This window comes from Aquarana catesbeiana, linkage group LG01, assembly GCF_042186555.1.
Source record: "Aquarana catesbeiana isolate 2022-GZ linkage group LG01, ASM4218655v1, whole genome shotgun sequence".
Classification (NCBI taxonomy): domain Eukaryota; kingdom Metazoa; phylum Chordata; class Amphibia; order Anura; family Ranidae; genus Aquarana; species Aquarana catesbeiana.
In genome coordinates this window covers 880,855,128-880,879,822 of record NC_133324.1, presented here as the reverse complement: position 1 = coordinate 880,879,822, position 24,695 = coordinate 880,855,128, and the positions used below count along the sequence as shown (strand labels likewise).

Below are 24,695 nucleotides of genomic sequence, written 5' to 3'. Positions count from 1 at the left end.
TTGAGACTGGGGCAGAGGTTCACCTTCCAGCAGGACAAAATACAGCGAGAGCTACAATGGAATGGTTAGATCAAAGCATATTCATATGTTAGAATGGTCCAGTCAAAGTCCAGGCCTAAATCTAATTGAGAATATGTGGCAGGACTTGAAAATTGCTGTTCACAGACGCTCTCCATCCAATCTGACAGAGCTTGAGCTATTTTTCAAAGAAGAATGGGCAAAAATTTCACTCTCTAGATGTGCAAAGCTGGTAGAGATAAACCCAAAATGACTTGCAGCTGAAATTGCAGCGAAAGGTGGTTCTACAAAGTATTGACTCTGAATACAAATACATGCCACACTTTTCACATATTTATTTGTAAAATGAATTTGAAAACCATTTCCTTCCACTTCACAATTATGCCCCACTTTGTGTTGGTCTATCACATAAAATCCCAATAAAATACATTTCAGTTTTTGGTTGTAACATGACAAAATGTGGAAAATTTCAAGGGCTATGAATACCTTTTCAAGGCACTATATATATATATATATATATATATATATATATATACACACACATATTGTATTTTTGCAATAAGGGTGAAGTCCGTCAGATTCACTTACTTGCGTATAATAATTTCAGCTTGAGCTACTGAGCCCTGGGAGCAATAGGCCTTTTACAACAGGGGGTAAGTAGACAATGGAATCTTTGTGGAAGCGAGTCTAAAGATCCACCTGCTGTATGAATGAAAGACTACATAGTGTCCATATGTAATATGTCCTATTTACCTAAATAGGTAGGTTGTGCTCCCTACATGCATCTCAAAGTTGAATTTTTAGTTTGGACTGGAGCGCACCTTTATTTCCTGATTTCAATGGGGAAATGCCAAGGCTGAAATAATATTGCGAACAGACGTCAGAAAGAGAAAAGAGATTTTCATATAAAATACAAATTCCCTACAGAGGAAATCTATCATAAGAGAACCATGGAGACGGCCATTGAGGATCTCTCCTACAAATGTTTGTGCCTGGATGTCAAGCTGTCCCTCTTCCTGCAAAGATTTGAGTCATTGACCCAAAGCAAGTGATAAGGACTCCTGACTTTCTTGATCTGCATATTTCTTGTAGGTCTTTGACTACTGAAACTAGTGGGTCATTATAATAGCCAGGAAAGCAGCATTTTCAGAATGAGGACAAAAATGGCAGCCCCGGGATTTTCCAAAAGACAGGCTTATTTTACACAATGTTTAATATTGTTCTGTTCTGGAAATCCAGGCTGAATCATTGCAACCTACAGCCAATGAAGTGCACTGCAAACCATTCAAAGCTTTTCATGGAGATCTTTCACAAAGAGAAAACAATGTAAGCAAATTCAATGGCAAACTGAATGCCATCAAAACATCCAGCAAGTACGAGCTGTTGGTTTTCTCTGGTGATCACACATTAGATTTTCAATGTGTTTATATAAAGCTGCGTGTCAGGTGGTCAGGAGTTAGCTATGTGCGGAATGCAAATCGCAGCGAGAATTATTCTCTGCTTATACTGTAGCATCATTCCATAAGAGAACAGATTTTTTAAACCTGTAGCCTGCATTTCAATTTTCTGATTTTTTTTTTTCACTTCTCATGCTAAAGCAGAAATTCAGGAATATACTAATATAAATCCTGCAGTGTTGTATTAGGATGTTGTACTATGTTGTGCTATGGCTTTTAATCTGTGTTCTAAGCAGATATAATAGACACAAAATAAATATTTATATATCATTCAATGTATTTATTTTTTTAGTGTATGTACCTGAATTTGACCTGCTATCAACCCTTTACAGTCCCTGTATAGCAGGGCTGGAGTGTGAATGGAAGAAGCTGCACAAGAAGTCAATCAGTTGATGTGCTGACAAGAAGCATGCTAATAGGTGGAGAAAGCACCATCTAGGTGTAGCGATTTTTAAAAAAAGCATAAAAGACGATAAAAATGCACTCACTAGACAAAAGTAGAATAAGGCTTGTCATAAACCCATATAGACCTGAGGATGCAGAGCTCAGCAGGCATGTGGCTGGTTGAAGCAGAGTTCTTCATGGTAGTGCAGCTGTCAGACTTTAGGCTGGATCATAAGCATCAGCAGCTTCCAGAAGTGGCAAGATGGCTGCGGCTCCAAGTAGCACCTCTCTCGGCTGGGTGATGACAGGATGTGGAGGGGATGCGGCTACATGTTTCAGGGCAGACAGGAGGGCCCCTTTATCAAACCATAGGAAAGTTTCCTATGGTTTGATAAAGAGGCCCTCCTGTCTGCCCTAAAACATGTAGCCACATACCCTTTACTTCCTGTGATCACCCAGCTGAGAGAGCTTGTTTGTTTTTGTTGTTGTTTGTTTGTTTTTTACATGTGCATTAGGATCTCAAGGCCTAATTTGAGGGGAGCTGCATTCATATTACCAGGTGTTCCCTACCATTCTCCTGGCCCTCTTATGTGCCTCATTTAACCCCCCTGGCGGTATTCCCGAGTCTGGCTCGGGGTGGATTTTCATTACCAAAAGCGGTATCCCCGAGCCAGACTCAGGATCGCATCGCAGGATCCAGGAAGAGTTTACTTACCTTGTCCCCTGGATCCTGCGATGTCTCTCCGCTGTGATCGGCGAGCCGCTGTGTCTCGCTCGATTCACAGTGCCGAGCTCCGTTCCCTGCGAGCGTTGCGACGCACGGGGATGGAGTTCGGTGGCAAATTCAAAAAGTGAAACACACAGTACAGATACAGTATACTGTAATCTTACAGATTACAGTACTGTATCAAATAATTACACATCCCCTTTGTCCCTAGTGGTCTGCCCAGTGTCCTGCATGCAGTTTTATATTATAAATACTGTTCTTTCTGCCTGGAAACTGGAGATTGTCCATAGCAACCAAAACTGTCCCTTTACATCAAAAGTGACTTTAGAGCAACTAGAAAACAGCGATAATAAATTAGAATCACTCACAGAATTGAGTGATAGTGATTTGTGGGGAAATCCGTCATCAAACACTAAAAGTAACGAAAGCGACAATTCTGCAACTGAGCAAATTTCAGTGTTTTTGATTTGATTACATTATTGAATAATTTTTATTATTATTATATTATTATTTGTTATAATTATTTATAGTTATTTATTATATTATAATTTTTTATTCGTTTTTCAAAATTTATCATACCCAGGATGTCTACTAGACTATGGTTTGGACAGATTTAAGTGAATTATTCCTAAGAATTACAGGCCTACAATATAAAACGCCAAATTTCTGTGCAAAATAATGGTACCGCTTTCAGCACCTAAAATCTAAAATAATCATACCGCCAGGGAGGTTAATGAAGGTTGGGTCCCAATCAGTGCAATAGCTTATTCTTTTTCTTTGGGATCGTATAATTATATGTTCTGGTTTTAAACTGTTTTTTTTTTTTAGATTTCATCAGTTGCTTTCTGGTTTCTGGCCTAGGCCACTATGATGTCATACATCCCTGGAGTCTTCATGGGCATTTTTTTTTCTTTCATCTGCAGGAGGGGAGGATGGGCTTTCTCAGCTAACCACACCCTACTTCATGCATGCCTGAAGTAAGGGCAGATGGATTCCAGGAAGTGAATGCTATATGAATCATCTCTCCTTTCTCAACATGGCCACAGCTAGAGATACTAAAGGGTGTTTTTTAAAGTGATTATTCAACAATATAAAGCATTGAAGCATGGATGGGTGAGTTTGCTTTGAATATTAAATATTTCTGGTGCTCAGTTACAGTTAGTTCAGCTTTTATGTAGCATCTGATATTATTTCTTATATAGGAAATGTGTCTATCCATTAAAGGCACAACACTCCCCCCACCAATTAATATTTAATGCCAGCTCTGCTACTGCCCTTCTCTCTCTAATTCTTACTGTGCAAGTGATTACAAGAGGCTGATGTAAAAATACTTTATATATATTATTTAAAAATGTATAAATCTTTTATTTATATACATTTATATAACATATACTGTACTTTCATAAATTATCTAATTCATATATATATATATATCTATATATATCTATATCTATATGTCTATAGATATAGATATATATTTATATATATAAATCTATATCTATAGATATATAGATATAGATATATATCTAATATATCTATATATATACACAAAATGTATATATTTATACATATTATATTATCACATAATATAAAATGTATATATTTATACATATTATATAATCACAGTATACAGTATATATATATATATATATATATATATATATATATATATATATATATATATATATATATATATATATACAAGCCCAGAGTTCAGCTTTAACCACTTCAGGACCACCCACCCGCAAGGTACTGCGGACGGGCGACCTGTACGGGCACAGCAACATACCTGTACGTCGCTGGCCTCTTCCGGATTCAGGATGCACCCACACCCGCTGTAATTAGACACAGAGGGATTTTGTCAGCAGATCCCAGCCAATGATTTATGACTGGGACCTGCTGATCGGCTGTGTCCAATCACAGCCCAGAGCCCTGTGCTGACAATCAACACAGAGCTCTGTACAGAGGAAATGATTGCTTTGTTTTTTTCTCCCCCTGCAAAGCAGGAAGAAGGAACACAGAGATTTTTAGTAAAAACAGTGACACTGTATAGTATTGTCACTGATCACTGTATATTTATCACTGGAGATGTCAGTTAGTCAATTCCCACTCAGTGTCAGTTAGTATGAGATTTCCCGCCGCACTATCAAAGATCCACTATAAGTTGCTGATCACCGCCATTACTAGTATAAAAAAAAAAAAAAATAGAAAGAATAAAAATTCCAGTGTATATACTATGGTTTGTAGACTTTACAACTTTCCCGCAAACCAATCAATATACACTTATTGGGATTTTATTTTACCACAGACATGCAGCAGAATACATTTTTGTCCAAATTTATTAAGAAATTTGATTTTTTTTATTTTTTTTTTACTGGATATGTTCTATAGCAGAAAGTAAAAAATATTGGATTTTTCTTTAAAAACGTTTGGTCTGTTTTCATTTATATAATAAAGAATAAAAAAAACAGTGGAGATCAAATACCACTAGAAGAAAGATTTTGTTTGGGTACAGTGTTGAATGACCGAGTAATTGCCAGTTAAAGTAGCACAGTGCTGAATAGCAAAAAATGGCCAGGTCATGAAGGGGGGTAAAACCTTCCAGAGCTGAAGTGGTTAAGTAACAGGGTTCTATTACAAATGTACACATTTATATGTGAAATATGTTATATTTTGTATCTAAAATAATATTTAAGCATCCCTATTGGGATGATATTATGTGTACAATGTTGTGTAAAAATAACCTTGGCATAATATTTTAGTGTCTGTAAATGTCTTTTTTCAAGATAAAATCAGCAATTTAATGTAAAGTTGTGCGCCTTTACTCTGGAATTCCGGAACACAGTGCCGCAGACAGGGTCAGATGAGACCCATAAAAAAGAACTTTCAATAGTGAGGAATGAAATATGTGAGTACACACAATGAACACCAGTAACTGTAAATTACATGGGAGGGGCCCCTAGGATATGTAGGTCTGGCATGCACAATTTACTAGCCACAATCCGTTAAGCGCGGTTTAACCAGTTTTCATTCGGGGTGTCAGAGGAATGTAAACGTTGTGGAGGTATACATAAAATATGTGACTGGAGCCAAGACATACCAATAATCCACCATTTTACTAATTATTACTACATTTTCAGCGACATATTTTAAAGAGATCATATTAAGAGCAAAATTAAAGAATAAGCCATTATGACTTTATAAACTTATTTTACTACACCTTTGTTTTTTTAATCCTTTTTTAATTAGAACTCAGGGAAAGGCCTTGGAGTTGAGAAATTCAGGTGGTCCATTTTTGTTAGCTTTGCATAGAATGTCTTTGGTGTTTTGTCCCATTGGGGAGATTTTCCTTACCTTCCTGTCCAAAAGAGATGCTCTCCAAAGTAAGAAAAAAGGGTCTGCATCAATGCGCTTTTGGGTTGTGTCTATGGGCTTGTGTTTGACACCAATTGGAGACGATTCTGAGATCGTTCAAAATTTGTTAACGGGTGAAACTGACCTGCAGTTGAGCTCCTTTTGACCTGCATTTGACCAGCTTCAAGCTACTGGTGTATGGGGGAGAACTGTTCTGATGTGAATAAAAACTGGTCAATATTGGCGCTTCAATACTGGCCCTTTGACAGTTCTCACCATAACAGTTGACCCCACTGGAAGGTGTTATAAGGATAGCTATAAAAACTTGACAGAGGGAGCCTCAGAATTCCGGATCCCATATAAGGACTTACCAATCTTGGGCAAACAGTAAGTCAGTTTACCCCTTTCCGGTTGGAACTCCTCACCTTGCATGGGTGAGAACCCCTGAGTACTCCAAAACAGCATTTCAATTAAAGGGACCACAACCCAAATAATGGGGAAACATATCTGCCTTTTAGGACCCATCCCTGGCTATACGCGACTCAAGTTTCATCTAATTCTCTTGACTCTACTGAAATTCCTTGAGTGGCCGCTGGGCTGAACAAAGGGAAATCTTTCTGTGCTTGGCTAGCTTAAAGCTGAATTCCAGGTATGGCTATTTTTGCATAGTTACATTGGTCTAACTTGGACCAATATGATTGTGCACATTCATACCTGGTCAAACCCTGTGTGAGCTGCAAATCATTGTAGTAGGCAAGGCAACTACAGTGATTGACACCGGCTTCCAGATCCCTGAAGTCATCTCAGGAAGACGCTTACTCTGAATAATCATCATTCAGAGAACACTGTGCATCTCCTCAATGAAAGCATTCTCTAATTGGACGAGGTGGAGAGGTGTGGTGGTGACATCACTGAGTTGTCTGATTAAAGAATTGGCACACCCACATGCAAAGATTGCAAATGTATGCCAGTGCTAAGAACTCCAAATATGAGCTTCAAGTATATGTAAACCCTCACCTTGTAAGACAAGCCATTCAGTTTAAAACAGAAATGAAAGGTAAATCAATTGTGTATATATATATATATATATGTATATATATATATATATATATATATATATATATATATATATATATATATATATATATATACAATAAGATAGATAAGATAAGATAAATACTTTATTGTCAATGCAAACGAAAATTACAATGAAATTCTATAAAAGCTCCACACATACTGTATGTAAATGTAAAACAACCTCAACATACACACATTTAAACAATTACGCCCCCATATAAAAAAAAGCCTAAAAGGAACCCCCGCCACAGCAGCAAAGCCAAGTCACCTACAGTTAGATAATATTATTCAAAATTACTATATATATATATATATATATATATATATATATATATATATATATATATATATATATATATCATTATAAATACCTTTTTTTTTCCTCTTTTGATAAATGGTCACATCATGCCATCTGTGCTGCTTAACCTCCCTGGCAGTATGATTATTTCGGATTTTAGGTGCTGAAAGCGGTACCATTATTTTGCATGGAATATATTGTAGGCCTGTAATTCTTAGCAATAACACACTTAAATCTGTCCACCAAGAGTCTAGTAGACATCCCGGGTATGATGAAGTTTGAAACACAAAATCATAAATTATAATATAATAAATAAATATAAATAATTAAAAAAAAATAATATAATTATAATAATATAATGATAATAAAATAAATAAAATAAATTTCCCCACAAATCACTATCGCTCAATTCTGCAAGTGTTCTAATTTATTATCTCTGTTTTCTAGCTGGTCTAAAGCCACTTTTGACGTAAAGGGACACTTTTTGGTTGCCATGGACAATCTCCAGTTTCCAGGCAGAAAGAACAGTATATATCATATAAAACTGCATGCAGGGCATTGGACAAAGCACTGGGGACAAAAGGGATGTGCAATGATTTCATACAGTAAAGTAATCTGTAAGATTACAGTACTGTATGTGTTATGATTTTTACAGTTTTTTTTTCATTTGCCGCCAGGCTCTGCCCCCGTGCGTCACGACGCTCGCAGGGAATGGAGCCTGGCATGGAGAGGCTTCGGGCGGTGGACAGAGCCCGCAGACAGCGCGGGGGGACATCACAGGATCCTGGGGACGAGGTAAGTACACCGCACCAGGATCCTGCAATGCAATCCCGTGGCTCGGAGTTACCACTAATGGTGCTGAAATTTAACCCTGAGCCACACTCGGGATTACCTTCAGGGAGGCTATGGAGCGCAGAGAGCCTGGGGAGGAGAAACAGCAGCACATCGAACTGTGCAGGGGGGCATGTCAGCACAAATCTAACCATTGGGGGAGAGCAGGCTGAGTTCCTTGCACAGCCAGAAAACTGACCATGCCGTGCTCTAATGCCTAGTGTGGTCAGAGTTTAATAGGAAAAAGAGAGGGACTGTCAGGAACACCAGGGATTTCACAAAAAGGAAGCAATACAAAGAGAACAGGACACTTTTTATGCAAGTACAGTGCATGGTACAACAGGCATGTATCAGGAATATAAAAATGTTGGGGTAACGTATTCTTTCAGTACATTTGCTGGTTTAAAAATAAAGCAATACCAAGGGTGCCATATAAACCATTATGGAAGTCTGCTGATTTTTGCCCTGGCTGGATGTCTCCAGATGAGTTATGAATGCATTGTAGAGCGACCTGCAAAATGTTCTTATTTATAAGGTGTGGGAGAAATAACCAAACTGCACAGTGCTGAATGTTCTAATCAAGATGCATTTGAGACTGTGCCTGGTTGTCTATTATTTTCTATAAAGCAGATTACACTTTCTCATTTTACATTATATAGTATTCCGGGTCTCCCCACAGGACTAGAATACATTGAATTAAAACAGAATAGGATAGTGATAACACGTTTGATGCTAAATTAAAAAACATGTTTCCCATCACTGACTATCCCTTATCCATGGATGAGACCGGCAGATTGGCAGCAGGGGAAGGAATCCTGGACCAGAACAGAACAGACTGGTTACAGCCATGGAGCACTTAATCCTCTTGGATGCAGATCTTGATTAGTGCTATCACATCGCCTATGGGTGTGTGTAAGAACAGAGGAGATATGCAAGCTTGGATTAGCCAGCAACATTCGGGGAAAAAAAAGCTAAAAGTCATCATCCAAGTGAATTAACATTCAGAATGAGATTTAAAGACACACCAACTGTGTTCTGTTTTACAGATTAACATTCTCCAGATCAGAACAGACCTGGGGAAAGGGGGGGGGGGGAGGGTGAAAGGTTCTCTTTTAATGGCTATCAAACTATAGCTAGAACAGGCTTTGTAAAGAGCCCCTGCATTAAGACAGTATTACATCCAAAACCAAAAATGTAATTTATTGCAGCTTACCAATCTTTAGATGTGGTGGCTGCATTTGTTTTTTTTAGGCTTTTTTTCTGTATTACAGTGCCTCCATTCTGGATGAAGGAGCACAGGGGGCACCTTTGGACAGCTGCATTGTCAGTCTTGAGGAAGGGGAGTGTTTGATGTCCTAGCAAATTTAAATACACTAACACGTTGAAATCAAACTCCAGCTCACACTTTATAAGTAGTTACAGCAAAAACAAAAAAAAAACTTTTGGGGTAAAGGTTTTACACAAATATATACAAGCTGATTATTTCAAAATGGAGCTCCATCCAAAAGAGGAAGCTTCGCTTGTTTGCATTCTCCCTACCTCCACTGCCACATTTGGCACTTTTTTTGGGGAGGGGGGGGGGAGTGGGTACCTGGTTTTGATAGGTACCCGCTCCCACTTCCGCCTCAGATCGCCATGGTGACCTGAGCCAGAAGATCGCCCCCGCCGTATATTGGGACACATCACCAGAAGACTACAGGACCATTCACAAGGTGCAGCGCGGCTGTAAGGCTCCACTTCCTGTTTCCCTTACTTGCTATGCCGGTGCCTGCACCCAAAGCTGATTCAAGAAACAGTTCGGATGAGGACATTGCTGGATCCCTGGACAGGTAAGTGTCCTCGTATTAAAAGTCAGCAGCTACAATATTTATAACTGCTGACTTAAAAACAATTTGGGCAACCTGGAGCTCCTTCTTAACCACTTCCCGCCCCCCCTATAGCAGAATGGCAGCTGGGCGGTGATTGTGTTATCCTGACTGGATGTCATATGACATCCAGCAGGATAAGCCATGGTCGAGCGCCCGCAGGGGTGCACAGCGCTGCGATCAGTGGTGTGTTGTGTCACTCTGAAACACCGCAACTCCAATCACAGCTGATCACAGAGTGTAACCAGGAAGTGCCTGTAAACGGCTTACCTCGGTTCTCGCTGACAGGGAGAGACGATCGGCTGCTCTCCTGTCAGAGGGGGGTCTACGCTGATAATCAGCACATTGATTATCAGCTGAGCCCCCATCAGAGGTTCCCATCACATCTGCCAATTACTGCCCATCAGCTGCCAGTCAGTGCCCACCAAATTGCCAGTCAGCGCCCACCTAAGTGCCAATCAGTGACCATCACAGATGCCAATCAGTGCCCATCAGTAAAGGCTGTCAGTACCTCATCATCAGTGCTGCCTATCAGTGCCAACTATTAGTACCCATCAATGCCGTCTATTAGTGCCATCTATCAGTGCCAATCAGTCCCGCCTGTTAGTGCCCATCAGTGCCGCCTGTCAGTGCCCATGAGTGACGCCTATTAGTGCCCATCCATGCCACCTATCAGTGCCCGTCAGTGCCACCTATCAGTGCTGCATATCAGTGCCACCTATCGGTGCCCATCGGTGCTGCATATCAGTGCCGCCTATCAGTGCCCATCAATTCTACATATTAGTGCCTCCTCATCAGTGCCCATCAGTGCCACCTTATCAGTGCCAACTCATTAGTGTCCGTCAGTGAAGGAGAAAACAACATTTTATAACAGAAACGAAGAAAAAAAATTTTTTTTCATAAATGTTGTTCTTTTTTAGTTTGTTTAGCAAAAAATCAAAACCCCAGTGGTGATCAAATACCACCAAAAGTAAGCTCTATTTGTGGAAGAAAATGATAAAAATTGAAAAGCTGAAAATTGTCCTGGGCAGAAAGGAGGAAAGTGCCCTGTATTGCAGTACTTAAACACCTCTATCAGTGGTCAATGGTTTGTCTCATCTCTGCAACTGATAAATCTGCTGAAAAGCTTGTTCTTTTGAAAAACAACAGACCTACTGGTTGGATCAATATATGGAAACAGAAGAAACCCTAAAAAAGAAAACAAATGCAGCCATCACATATAGGGACTGGAATGCTGCAATATATATATTTTTTTTCAGATATAGTATGTGGCGCTGATCTATCCTCAAGTACCAAACTGCGGAAAAAAGGATCACCAATGCTGCACCACTCAGTATGAGTACAATCCTCCTATTAACAAATACAGGTATGTAGCAATAAGCCTTAAGACCACTCCAAAAACCGGAAAAAACTAAGATTACTATCACAATGTTAGCATATGACTTCTTACTTCCAAGTGCACAGTGCTTGTATCTTAAAATTGTCACAGTATAACCCCTGCGTAACAATATTGACTTCATAATTAAACTTACATAAACTAATAAAGTGCTTTGTGCAGAGTGCGACTCCTGATGCGATAAATAATACAAATAATGATAAGTGACACAGTGTGCAAAATAATCATAAGTTGTATAATATGTGACTGAAAATACAGCCCAAAAATTTCTAAAGTGCAGAAAATTATGTATGGTTCCTCGTGCTGTGAAATGTAGAGTGTGCACTGCTCCTCTCTAGAATATAACAATTGTTGAAAAAATGTTGAAAAAAATACAAAAAAATAGCCCAGTGTGCAAAATACTCATAAATATATATCTGCGACTATAGATGCGAGGGAAAGCCCCGCATCAACATATAAGGCAGTAATAGTATATAGAAAGTGATAATTGTGCAATGTAGTCATACATGCATCCCTGCAACTTGAGATGCAAAAAAAAAAACCCAACATCCACAATTAGATAGTGTGGGCCATAAAAGGTGACAATAGTGCAATAAAGTCCACACCAATGCTCGTACTTTGTTTGTATATTTAGGCTGCTGCTGTCTCCAGAGGCCTGCTGAACGTGTTGCCACATAGCCTAACCAGGTTCAGTAGGCCTCTGAAGACATAGCAGCAGCCTAAATATACAAAGTACGAGACGGAGAGCCAGATCCACGGACATCCTTCGGGTAAGGTGAATCGCTTCAGGAAACCCATCCTCTCCACCAAAGCACTATCCATCTGCTTGATTCGGCCCATTGGGGGCCGCCACTGGAGGTGAGAGGCTGGGGGAAACAATTGGTGTGTGCACCAGAACTGAAATAGAAGAATTCAGCACAAGTCACTTTTATTTGCACTTTAGAATAGACTTTTTTGTGTGGACATCAGAAGTCACATTTGCATGACAACAGCATTGGTGTGGACTTTATTGCACTATTGTCACCTTTTATGGCCCACACTATCTAATTGTGGATGTTGGGTGTTTTATTGCATCTCAAGTTGCAGGGATGCATGTATGACTACATTGCACAATTATCACTTTCTATATACTATTACTGCCTATATGTTGATGCGGGGCTTTCCCTCGCATCTATAGTCGCAGATATATATTTATGAGTATTTTGCACACTGGGCTATTTTTTGTATTTTTTTCAACATTTTTTCAACAATTGTTATATTCTAGAGAGGAACAATGCACACTCTACATTTCACAGCACGAGGAACCATACATAATTTTCTGCACTTTAGAAATTTTTGGGCTGTATTTTCAGTCACATATTATGCAACTTATGATTATTTTGCACACTGTGTCACTTATCATTATTTGTATTATTTATCGCATCAGGAGTCGCACTCTGCACAAAGCACTTTATTAGTTTATGTAAGTTTAATTATGTAGATTCACAAGTCAATATTGTTACGCAGGGATTATACTGTGACAATTTTAAGATATAAGCACTGTGCACTTGGAAGTAAGAAGTCATATGCTAACATTGTGATAGTAATCTGAGTTTTTTTCCGGTTTTTGGAGTGGTCTTAAGGCTTATTGCTACATACCTGTATTTGTTAATAGGAGGATTGTACTCATACTGAGTGGTGCAGCATTGGTGATCCTGCTGTGTAAATTGATGGCGCTATATAAGTACCTGTAAATGAATAAATGTAAATTTCATTCTGCTCTTTCACATGTGAAGTGGTGAGTTTCTCCGTTATCCTTCCTCTGTGTTTCCATAAGGACTTTCTATAGAGTCCTAGGACTAATAGAGCTGTCTGCTAACCTCCATATAATACTTATGACAAAACAGAGCACATATGGCAGTCTACAACTCCTCATCCCTACAACTATATGAAAGGTCCTCCTGCAGTAGCAGTAACAGGAAACTTTTTAGAAAAACGAAAATGTTCAATTTTATTGAATAAAACAATCAATACCTGCCTAGGAGTTACAAAACTGTAAGCAAAAAAAAGGCAAAACTTGAAACCATACATAATACGCTTCCAAGATTTCCCCTTCAAATGTCTCTCCCTGAAACGTCCCTGGTTTTTAGAATTCTCTAATTCTACAGATAAATCCCTTTACAGTACATTAGATTAACTTCTTAGAATCTATTCATATTCTGAGGGATTATTTTTCAGAATGTTTGATTATTTTCATTATACGTTATTATTTTTGGAAATGTGAGAACGCTACACTGAGGAACAGCAAAATAAAATGAAAGTCATTTGGCAAAAAAATTAAAAAACAACAACCCCAAACTACCAGCAAAAATAAAAGCACAAAAGAGTGGGCTAACATGAAATCTGCATAGCTATTCATCCTATGAAAGTGTATTTACATTTGTTCTGTGCAAATAGGCACAAAATGAAATGTTTTAGCCTATTTTCTCTCAAGGTCGGATTCTTCATTCATACAGAATAGAGTGAATCAGGAAAATACAACATTATGGCCACTAGATGGAGATGATGACAATTGGAAATACTTATTTACTATTATCATCAGCTCCATCTTGTGGCCACAATGGGGAGTGCTTGAGAAGCATCTGATAATGATTTTCTGTGATTCTGGAGTGGGTAATACAACTAGATCAGTCAAAAAATGTTCAAGTGCTTGCTAAATAAGTCATACGTATGCCATTTTTTGATAAACATATTGGGCCCTTAGGCGCTTAATTGTAATACCGCCTAGTTTATCAAGAGTTCCAAGATGCTATTAGTGAACCATGAGTTCACTCCAATGAGCAAATCTAGATCTTTGGATAGAAAGTTGTGCGTTGGCGTGCCCAGTCCTGTCTCCTGCGACACTCTGAGGAGACCTGCTACTTGCAGAAGCTATTCCTAGGAACTGGAAGCACACGACTAGTTTAGATTTAGTGTGAAGTCCATTTAAACCCTTTGGTTTTATTTAAATGTATAAGGGTTCATTTTCATCTATGCATTGCAGCAAAGCATCCTACATTTGTTGACGCACTGTGGTGCCATTCATTTTGAATAGCACCCCAACGCACTAAGGCATGCCAATGAGGAGATTGTCCATCACTTCCTGTCCTGACGGGAAGCATGGGAAAATCTCTCCAGTAAGGACACAAGCAACAATGACTGAGTGTACAGACATGTTTAAAGTGTCTAATCAGATCCTGGATGTACAGAACTCTATTTTCTCTAAACGCAACTAAACTGAATGCAACCAAAGTGAATTCATGGTGTGTATGTGAGCCGCTCAGGCTGTACGGAAGTTTAGTACTGTGCCTGCTGCTATGAGTGCTGGCCAGATGGAAGGATGGAAGGAGCCTGCCCACACTCCAGACAATGGTAGATAAGTGCTGAAAGTCCTGGGAGCTGCACATCGGCCCCAATGCGTTTCACTCTGCCCACTCTCACTCATGAATAAGCTCCAGTGGGAGGAGTGAACCACGTTGGGTGGTGGCCTGGTGAGGGTCCAGGCTGAGACTGCTACTTGTTCACACACAGGGGGTCTTGTTCTGATGTGCGGCTCCTGGGACCTTCAGCTCTTATCTACCCTTGAATGCATGAATGCAACCAAACACAGATAAACCCTCAGTGTGAATGACACCATTGAAACCTCATCTACTGTCCTCGAAATGCATACAAATTCAGAGTGCCATTGTAAATAAGGCCTTAAACATGCCTCCCAACATTTTGAGATGGGAATAAGGGACACCTATCAGCAAAAGTATGCAGACATAGGACACACCCCTTGCCATGCCCCCTTAAAGGAGAATTGTACAAAAAAACAAGATTGGTTAAACCCACAAGCTTTTTTTTACCACTCATATTCCTTTATATTGGCTTTTGAAATTTACAAATTCAGCAATTTAGAAATCAGATGAAAGGTTTCGTGCTGGAAAACACTTTTTGATAGATAAAAAGTGCATTTTATATACATCTATATAGTTTAGACCAAAATAAGGAAGAATGAGGGACAGAGGGACATTGCTCCAAATCAGGGACAGTCCCTTGAAATCAGGGACAGTTGGGAGCTATGCCTTAAACATTAATTTACTGACTTAAGAACGTTAACGGCCCATTCACACCAGCGGGCATGCATTATGCTCTATATACAAAGCAGCGCATTGTTTACCTTTTTTTTTCTTGCAACCTCACAAAATTTCATTTAACATTATGCACTGCAGAGCTTTGGGATACGGTGCAGTGTGCCGCAGTACGCTGCGCTGTGTAAGGGTGCATTCACACTATTGCTTGAGGTACGTTTTTACTGCTCCCCATATAGCTGCAGTAACTGGGGGTGTATATATGTCGCTGCAGGAATTATACTTCCCATCACTTTTGGCAGGTGAGGCACTCACTAAGTGTGCCCCTTTCAAGTGAATGGGATCGCTCTGCAGGCACCCCCGCAATTGCATGCAATGCATGTGGTGCAGTGTGCTGGTACAAGGTTCAATGGGTTAAAACATGCGGTTAGGAGGTGATACAATGGATTCTCATGGTGATGAGGCATTGTATCGGCTCCTCACCGCGTGTCAAATGCTCTGTGGAGAGCAATCTGAACGTGAATCGTTCCTCAGAGAACAAAGCAAGTGTAAACAAACCCTAAAATGTCCTATTTTTTTGCAGCGCACACCAACGCAGCGCTGTGACTGAGCAACCGGACATAACATAAATCGCATTGTGACTACATTGGCCAGCGTGGCTCAGCACAGACCAAAACATTTGATGCGAATAGGCCCTAAAACTCTACTGAAAATGATCTAAATTACGCCAATTCTGAGGTGATTTGTTCTTAGATTTAATCGTATTATCAAATGATCGGATTGTAACATATGTGTGGTATTTTCTTCATGGGGATGTGACAAGTGAAGCACAGCATGGCCAACAATGTAACAAAATATTGCGGCAGACAGTGGAGTCATTCAGAGGGATTCAGTCTGAACGCAGTCCAGTCACTGATCGCTCCTCTCCAGCATCTCTCCCCTCATGAATTCTCTCCCCTTGGAAAACAGCTGGAGCTAAGACTGCACAGACCAGGCTCTTCTTCAAAGTGGTCAATTCAGACTGTGTTTTATTTTTGGCTTACACCCAGAGCTTAACTATAAGCCAAAAAAAGAGCCCGGTAAGAACAAAGGTTCAGTCTTAAAGGGTCAGGGCGCAGTGCATGGCGCTGACCCCTCTTTGCTGAATGCGGCCTATCCAGTAACTGTGGAGCCTGGGAAAGCGGCATTAGCGGCTCATGTCTTTTCAATGCAGGAGGCTTTTCAATGGTCTTCATGTCGCTAATAATGTTGAAGTGAGCAGACTGGAATCCGGGCTCCTTGTAAATCTGTAAAAGGGAGCAATAGTCCCCACTGTGACTACAAGAAAAGATTCCTTTCACATTTTTCTTCGGCTGTATCATGTATGTGTGCCACCAGTTATGCCCAGAATGGGCAGGAAAAAGCATGTGTCACCTAGAAAGACACTCAGAAAGATTTAGTGATAATAAATGGAGAGTGTAGCTTTTTGTAGAGGCGCTAGGGTGCTGAGACAAAAACCTAGGGTCTGTGCACCAATTATTGAGGCTTCATTTTTTTTTATGAAGACTGAGAATTTAAAGTGGACCTTTCATTCATTATACAAGCCTGCCTCAACCAATTCTTGACATATCACATCGTACAGCCAGTGCTGGGACAAGGTCATTTAGAGCCAAGGCAAACATACTAAGCTGCGCCCCTCCCTAAGATGTATGAGCATTATGTGTCAGCAAAAATCCCCCCCCTCCAAAAAAAAATTCAGCACTAATCTAAAGTCCCCCTCCTCCCATTACAAATCTACCCCCCTGCTGAAATCCCCCCTGCCAGCACAAATTCCCCCCCAAGCTCAAATTCTCTCTCTCCCTAAATCCCCCCAGCACAACCCCCCCTCGCCCCCCAAAAAACATCCCCCTCCTAGCACAAATCCTTTACACTTTATATTTCCCCTTCAAGCACGAATCCCCCCCCAATCCAAATCTCGCCTACCCATCCAAAAAAAATTCCCCCCCCCCCCCAAATTTCCCCTTCTGGCACACATACCCCCTCTCTGCACACCAATTATCACTTCTAGCACAAATACCCCCCTTAAAAAAAAAATCCCATCCCAGTACAAACTCCAACCCCCCCCCCACCATATTTCCTCTTCTAGCACAAACCTCCAAAAACCTCCAAAATCCGCTTCCTAGCACAAATCCCCCAACCTCCCCACCCCACCCCTCACATGTAACCACAGTGCCCAGGGCAGCCTTCCCTTCTGTCCACCCCTTGTTCTGGCTCTATGTACAGTAAAATGTTTTTTTTTTAAATCTCAACCCATTTATCATTAGGGTCCATGCACAGGGGCTTCTAGAGGAGTGCCTGTAAAAGCAGCTCAATGTTCTCCTGTGTCCCTGTACATTAGGTCGTTGAGAGGCATATTTTAAGCTCAGCGTTTAGAGGCAGAAAAAAAAACCTTTCTCTTCTGCGTTTTTGAGAGGAGTTTTCTCCTAAACACTAGTACAAACATTAAAAATGTGTAATTCTTTCTACCAAGAGCACTGGCATTTTTTTTAAGCCAGTGTGCATGGACCCGTAAAATAATTTTGCACCAACCAAATGACTTTAAACCAGGGATAGATGCTCCACTCTCTAATCTCTGATACTCCAACCCCCTGGTGACCAACCTGCAGCCCCAGGCCACATGCGGCCATTTAGGTATATGATGTGCAGCCCTCGGACCTCAGCAATTTGTAGTGGGAACATTGATTAGGTAATAGCATTGATTTCTACTAGCCTCGTATTACATGTTCCCAGTTTCATGTTACCTTCTACAGCATATCCATAGCCAACAATGTATCCTGTCCTCACTCTCTGACCCCCATTTCCTCTATTAGGTCTGTAGGTTCTGACAGTCCTCTCAAGCATTACATATATTGAACATTATGTGTGGCTCTTTGATGATGTCAGGGGCTCATACGTTGACAACTACTGATCTAACCAATGACAGAAAGTTCTTTGCGTAGGCTTCTAGGATCGATTCAACAACAACTCCATAAAAACATGGTGAACCACTCACCATATATAATGCTTTGTATCCATTTACTCATCAATCCAACAAAGAGACCAGTCCATCAGAGAATCAAACAGTCCAATGCGTTTCACTCGGCAAGGAGATTAAAGGAGTTGTAAAGGCAGAATGTTTTTTTATCTTAATACAGTCTATCCATTAAGATAAAAAGGCTTCTGTTTGCAGCAGCCCCCCTAATACTTACCTGAGGTCCCTCTCTTCCAACGATGTCCACGAGTGTCTCAGCCATTCGAAATTCTCCCTCCTGATTGGCAACCGTTGCCATTGGCTGCCGCTCCTGTCAATCAAAATCAGCTAGCCAATCAGGGGATAGGGTGGCAGGACCGGGGAGAGAGGGGGTGGGCTGGGGGAGGGGCTCTGTGTCTGAATTGATACAGGGAGCTGTGACTCGGCTCAGGTGCCCCCATAGCAAGCTGCTTCCTGTGGGGGCAGAATCACAGAAGAGGGACCTGAGAAGAGGAGGATTCAGGCTGCTCTGTGGAAATCCACTGCAACAGAGCAGGTAAGTATAACATGTTTAGCCGTGAGTTTGTAGGCAGAAGGGACAGGCTGACTGGATACTGGTAATACTAACTGGGGCTGTATGCAGGCACAAGCAAAATAAAAGAGACACTGAAAGGTATTGGTTCCCCTAGGAACACTGGAAGCTTGGGCCACAGAGTGAGAGAAGACAATCTGGTACCAAGAAGAGGCATGGACTACAGGCACAGTGGCAACAGTGGCAGATGTGACATTGGTTGACACCAGATACAGGATACACCAGGGACCCAGGCACTAGCATGGCTACAATTTGAGTGGTACCAGCAGAGCTGAACTCTGGAATAAGTAATTATTTAAATACAAGAGTTGTGTATATTTGTGTATATTCCTCTTTGAATCTTGGTGTGCTTTGTGTATTCTTCCGAGATCTGTGTAGTGAATCAGCATGAAAAGTTACCTCTGCGCAGGAGCTTCCTGTAATAAAGACCGGTCACTGCTGCTCTCTTTCCTTGTGCAGGGTGATGGTCTTGTCTCCGCCCCATCCTGTAGTCTGCAGGCAACCTGTAGTGGCCATTTCTGCTGAGCTCCTCCCACAGCCCTGCTGTCTGCACAGGGTATGCATAGCATAGTGATGATGTCTGATTAAGGCCCAAAGATAGGGACTGAATCGCATCAATCCTTTCACATTATGGATTATTTTATGTTTTGATAGATGAAGAATAAAGTCTACATTATTTTATTTCTTAGTCATAGCCCCCAGGGGCAGAAACGCATCAGAGTTTTCTTTGTATCTTGGAACCTTTTAACCCCTAGGAATTTTATGCTAATCATTTACCGGATTGCCAAACATTTCTTCGATTTGGCAACATGGAAGGTAAGGCTGAAGTTCAGTTTTAAATGAAAGTGTTGGTGCCCAGCGTTCATTTTTTTTGGTCGTTCCCCGCTATCGTTTCTGGCCTTGGCCTCGGCTATCGGTTTGTGCCTTGGCTTGACTTGCTATTTATGTCTGTGATGTCCAGATACGTTGATGATTACAATAATAACTTCACACTTGTCACTTTCCATTTATCCTGATGACCCCGACCACCGTAAACAGGTGCTGCTGATTTCCTTGAGCACAAGACTCTCTATAGGCAGCTGTTTCCTCTCAGCTCACTGTGCAGTGAGAAAAGACACACGTTACACAGAGCAGATCCCCATCCTGAGTGCGCCATGAAAGGGATAGTCATGTCAGATGATGACCTGTGCAAGCCTGACATAACTCTGTGGCCTTCCTCTCAGCAGGAACTTCTGAAGAATCTCAGCATCTGCTTTCTAATTTGGTGCAAGGGGCTGCAGATGAGCAGATTACATAAACAGACATCATTCTCAGTCTGACTCCTTCCACCATAGAGGTAATAGGCTGCACATTGCTTTCTAGGTCACACATAGGTTTGTGTACCTCAGCAGATGGTCAATGTTTTCTGCTCCGATGGCTTTTTGTTTAACTAAAGGTAAGCCTATGATCGCATACAGTTCTGATTTGGCAATGCTGTAGATAGCGTGAGTCTGGGATTAAGGAGAAGCCCTGGTTTATAAAATCAAGCATATCACATTGGATTTTACATAAAGAGAACCAGTCAGCATACAAATTTGGGAGTTATTATAACTGACAATTGTTTTTGAAGGCCTAACGTCCAGGCTGTCATCTTCACATCAGTGGGCTTGATTTACTATCGGCAAATAGAATTTTCACATGATTGGGAAACCTTTGCAAAGTGAAACTTCACCATCTTCACTAAACTCTGGGGCAAATTCCCTTGCAAAGTGTAACTTCCCGAACAAAGTGAATATTCTCAGATCCATAGCTTTGCTCAAGACTGACCTCTCTTATACATAGACATCCTGGGTGCTGGCCATTGTAGTCCATCTCCACTAGAAACAGTGGCGGCCCGTCCATACAGGGCGCAGGGGCGCTGCCCCCCAATCCATGCGCCCAGGTTTTTTTTTTAAATTCATGATTAGAGCCTGAGGCTCCAATTGGCTTCAAAAAAGGGTTGGCTCAGGGGCAGAGCACTGCGCCCCTGAGCCGACCCAGTTGTGTGACAAAAGTGAATTAATATTCGCTATGGTCATCCTGATTCTCCTCCCGGCCCATCAGGAAGCGGGTCCTGAGACCCGACTGGCCAGGGAGTCTTAGGCTTTTAGGACTCCCAGACAATTGGGTCTCAGGACCCACTTCCTGTTCGGCTGGGAGGAGAAGCAATGGCCATGGAGCAAGGAGTAGCTGGAGCGAGGAGTAGCGGCCCTACCCCGGATCCATTTCATCTGCCTCCTGAGGTTAGGAGGCCTCTGATCACCGCCTTGCCATCTGTCTCCAGGGGCCGCCTTCCCCAAACTATTGAGTACCAGCTGCCACTTCTTAGGAATATGAAAGAATGTCTGTCATACTCCACTTAGCTCATCTTGCAGTACGTTTTAATATTCAATTGATTGACTGCATACAGTAATGTCTTCACCAAAAAAACAACCTTCCTTGACGTGTTTTACCACTCCTGGCTTGCTCACAAGGATAGAGGAGACACACGAGGGAACTTCCCTTATCATTGTGCGCAAGCCAGGAGTGGTGAAACACATCAAGAAAGGTTGTTGGGTGGAGACATTACTGTATGCAGTCAATACATTGATTATTAGAAATACTGCAAGAGGAGCTAAATGGAGTGCGGCAGAGAGTGGAGACGGACTACAATGACCAGCACTCAGGATGTCCATGTATTAGAGAACTATGGATTTTGGAATGTTGACTTTGCTAGTAAAAAATTCACTTTACAAGGGAATTTGCCCCAGAGCTTAGTGAAGGTGGTGAAGTTTCAATTTGCAATCATGGGCAAGGAAAATTAAAAAAAAAACAAAAAAAACCCCACATATTTGCTTGCCCATGATTGGTTGATGGAAGTCAACAGAGCTTCACTTCATTCATTAAGCTTTAGGGGAAGTTCACCTGCAAGGTGCAACTTCCTTTGCAAAGTGAACAGTTATTTGCCTTTAGTAAATCAAACTCACTGACTCATAACAAGTACTGTGCCTGTACAGCCACTGCATCCCAATTGACAGTAGTGGATAGTGGACATCGGATGCATACGCCCCATGTAAACTAGGCCTAATAGTCAGTCCACTCATATTCTAATCATCCAACTGCACACATAATTTATAAATCTCTTGCGGGCAGCAGCAGCAAGATATCTGATTACCAGCATTACCTTCCAGCCCTAGGATGAAGTGAACCTTTAATTTCTTCTATTTTACCTAAAAGTGACCTTTGTACTTTACGTGCATTTTTACTCTCTCTATACACCTTCAAAGTTATTATCTATTAATACATTCTGGCAAGCAGTACGTGCGTATTACCCCCGATCCATCCTGGTGTATTATCATGTCCCAACATAAATAAATCATGTCTCTTCTGCTTAAGTTCCCTCTTCGGTCAATGGGTGATGTTCTTACATCTTTTGAATAAACTCATAAAAATGCAAATTGTCAGTTCAGGCAATTAGCCTGTCTGCGCTGCGTGAGGACAATCCACTCACTGGGTCATTCATTCTCATTATTTCCTGTGTACGAATATGCTTTATGTTCTGACTTTCATAAAGGGTTTCTTTCAAGAAATGAATGCACTGCAAAATAACTTTTTTTGGATGTCTGCTTTTACAGCCTTTTAATGATGTTAGAAAGAAAACCCGTTGGTTTCTTCCATTTTGAGTGGAGAGGTGTCAGGCTTTTACTATTTTCTAGGAGCCTAGCAGAAAGACCTCCCCCAGCCCCAGCCAACTACACTATATTACCAAAAGTATTGGGGCGCCTGCCTTTTCACATCGTAGGGTTCAATATTGATTTGGCCCTCCCTTTGCAGCTATAACAGCTTGAGCTCTTCTGGGAAGGCTGTCCACATAGTTTAGGAATGTGTCTATGGGAACGTTTGACCATTCTTCCAGAAGCGCATTTGTGAGGTCAGGCACTGATGTGGACGAGAAGGCCTGGCTCACAGTCTCTGATCTAATTCATCGCAAAGGTGTTCTATCGGGTTGAGATCAGGACTCTGTGCAGGACAGTCAAGTTCCTCCACCCCAAACTCGTTCATTCATGTCTTTGTGGACCTTGCTTTGTGCACTGGTGCGAAGTCATGTTGGAAGGGGCCATCCCCAAACTGTTCCCACAAAATTGGGAGAATGAAATGTCCAATCCCCTGAAAAGTAACCCCACACCATAATCCCCCCTCCAGCAAATATTTTGGACCAGTAAACAAAGCAAGGTCCATAAAGACATGGATGAGCGAGTTTGGGGTGGAGGAATTTGACTGGCCTGCACAACCCAACAGAACATTTTTGAGATGAATCAGAGTGGAGACTGCGAGCCAGGCCTACTCGTCTACATCAGTGCCTGACCTCACAAATGCGCTTCTGGAAGAATGGTCAAACATTCCCATAGACACACTCCTAAATCTTGTGGGCAGCCTTCCCAGAACAGTTGAGGTTGTTATAGCTGCAAAGGGTGGACCAACTCAGTATTGAACCCTACGGACTAAGACCGGGATGCCATTAAAGTTCATGTGTGTGAAAAGGCAGGCATCCCAATACTTTTGGTAATATAGTGTATGTTATCACCTCTGGATGTATTCTTATGGAGAGCCCACTATAGGGAGAATGGTGGATTTTCTATAGGAATCCATAGAACTCTAGGCTGGTGACAAAAGAAGCTTGACTAAAGAGTTCAACAGTTAAGGGAAGGGGAATTTTCCCACCTCCCCTGGTTAGTAGACCAACGTGAAAACTTAGGCAAACAAACCCTGCACCACTCTGACCAAAACAGAGAGCTCCTTCATCTTTAATGTCTCATGCATATGGATATCCTAGCTTATCATATTAAGACTGATCATTGGCATGTAAACTGTTCATATACTGGCACAAGCTGATGTGTAAAGAGCAGTTACGCCAATCCATCATCACAGTACTTCTACGTGTTTTGGACAGTGTTCAGTAGATCCTCAAGACCAGCTGTGCCAACTATTCCAAGAAGCCGATTGGGCAATATTGTCCAACAACATTAACCTATAGAAACAAAAAACATTTAAACCGTGTGTACTTTTCACACTCTCTAAAACAAAACTGTACTTTTGTTATGAGAAAGACAGTCCCCTTTGGATAAGCATTTCAGCCAAAATTTTTGCAGTTTCTTAAATTTTTCAGTTCTGGAGATCTCAGCGTAGGACAAGCCAGCACCTTTACCAAAATGATTGCTATGTGCAAGGATCTGCCTTCATTATAACCATACACTTAGATTGGCGCACCTTTTTGTTCTTATACTTGTCTTCCAGGGAATTGCTTCCAGGGAATTGCTTCACACTAAAGGGAGCTTCCATAAGTGTCGCTATAGTAGCCCATGGACTACATTAATTTTTCTATTAATGATGCAATAAGGACTGTCCCTATACCGCTATTTGCTCACCTGATGTGTTTTTGGACCTTTTTCAGAGCCATTCTCTTTTGTTTTTTCTTCATTATAACTCATCAGTCTCGGTGCTGTAATAAGAAACGCAACAGCTACTCCAAATTTGCTGTGCTGACTTCTGGCAAGTGGACCAATCAGACAAGCAAGAGATTAGATTTCAGCATGTGTTCTATATAGAATGTCCCCTCTT

General features: G+C 41.2%; 1 protein-coding gene across 2 annotated transcripts in view; it reads right to left on the bottom strand.

Annotated features, from left to right (window-relative positions):
• Positions 1-24,695, bottom strand: part of SORCS2 (sortilin related VPS10 domain containing receptor 2) — a 1,340,427-nt gene that overhangs the window by 1,127,716 nt on the left and 188,016 nt on the right. The gene's annotated exons all lie outside the window — the stretch shown is intronic.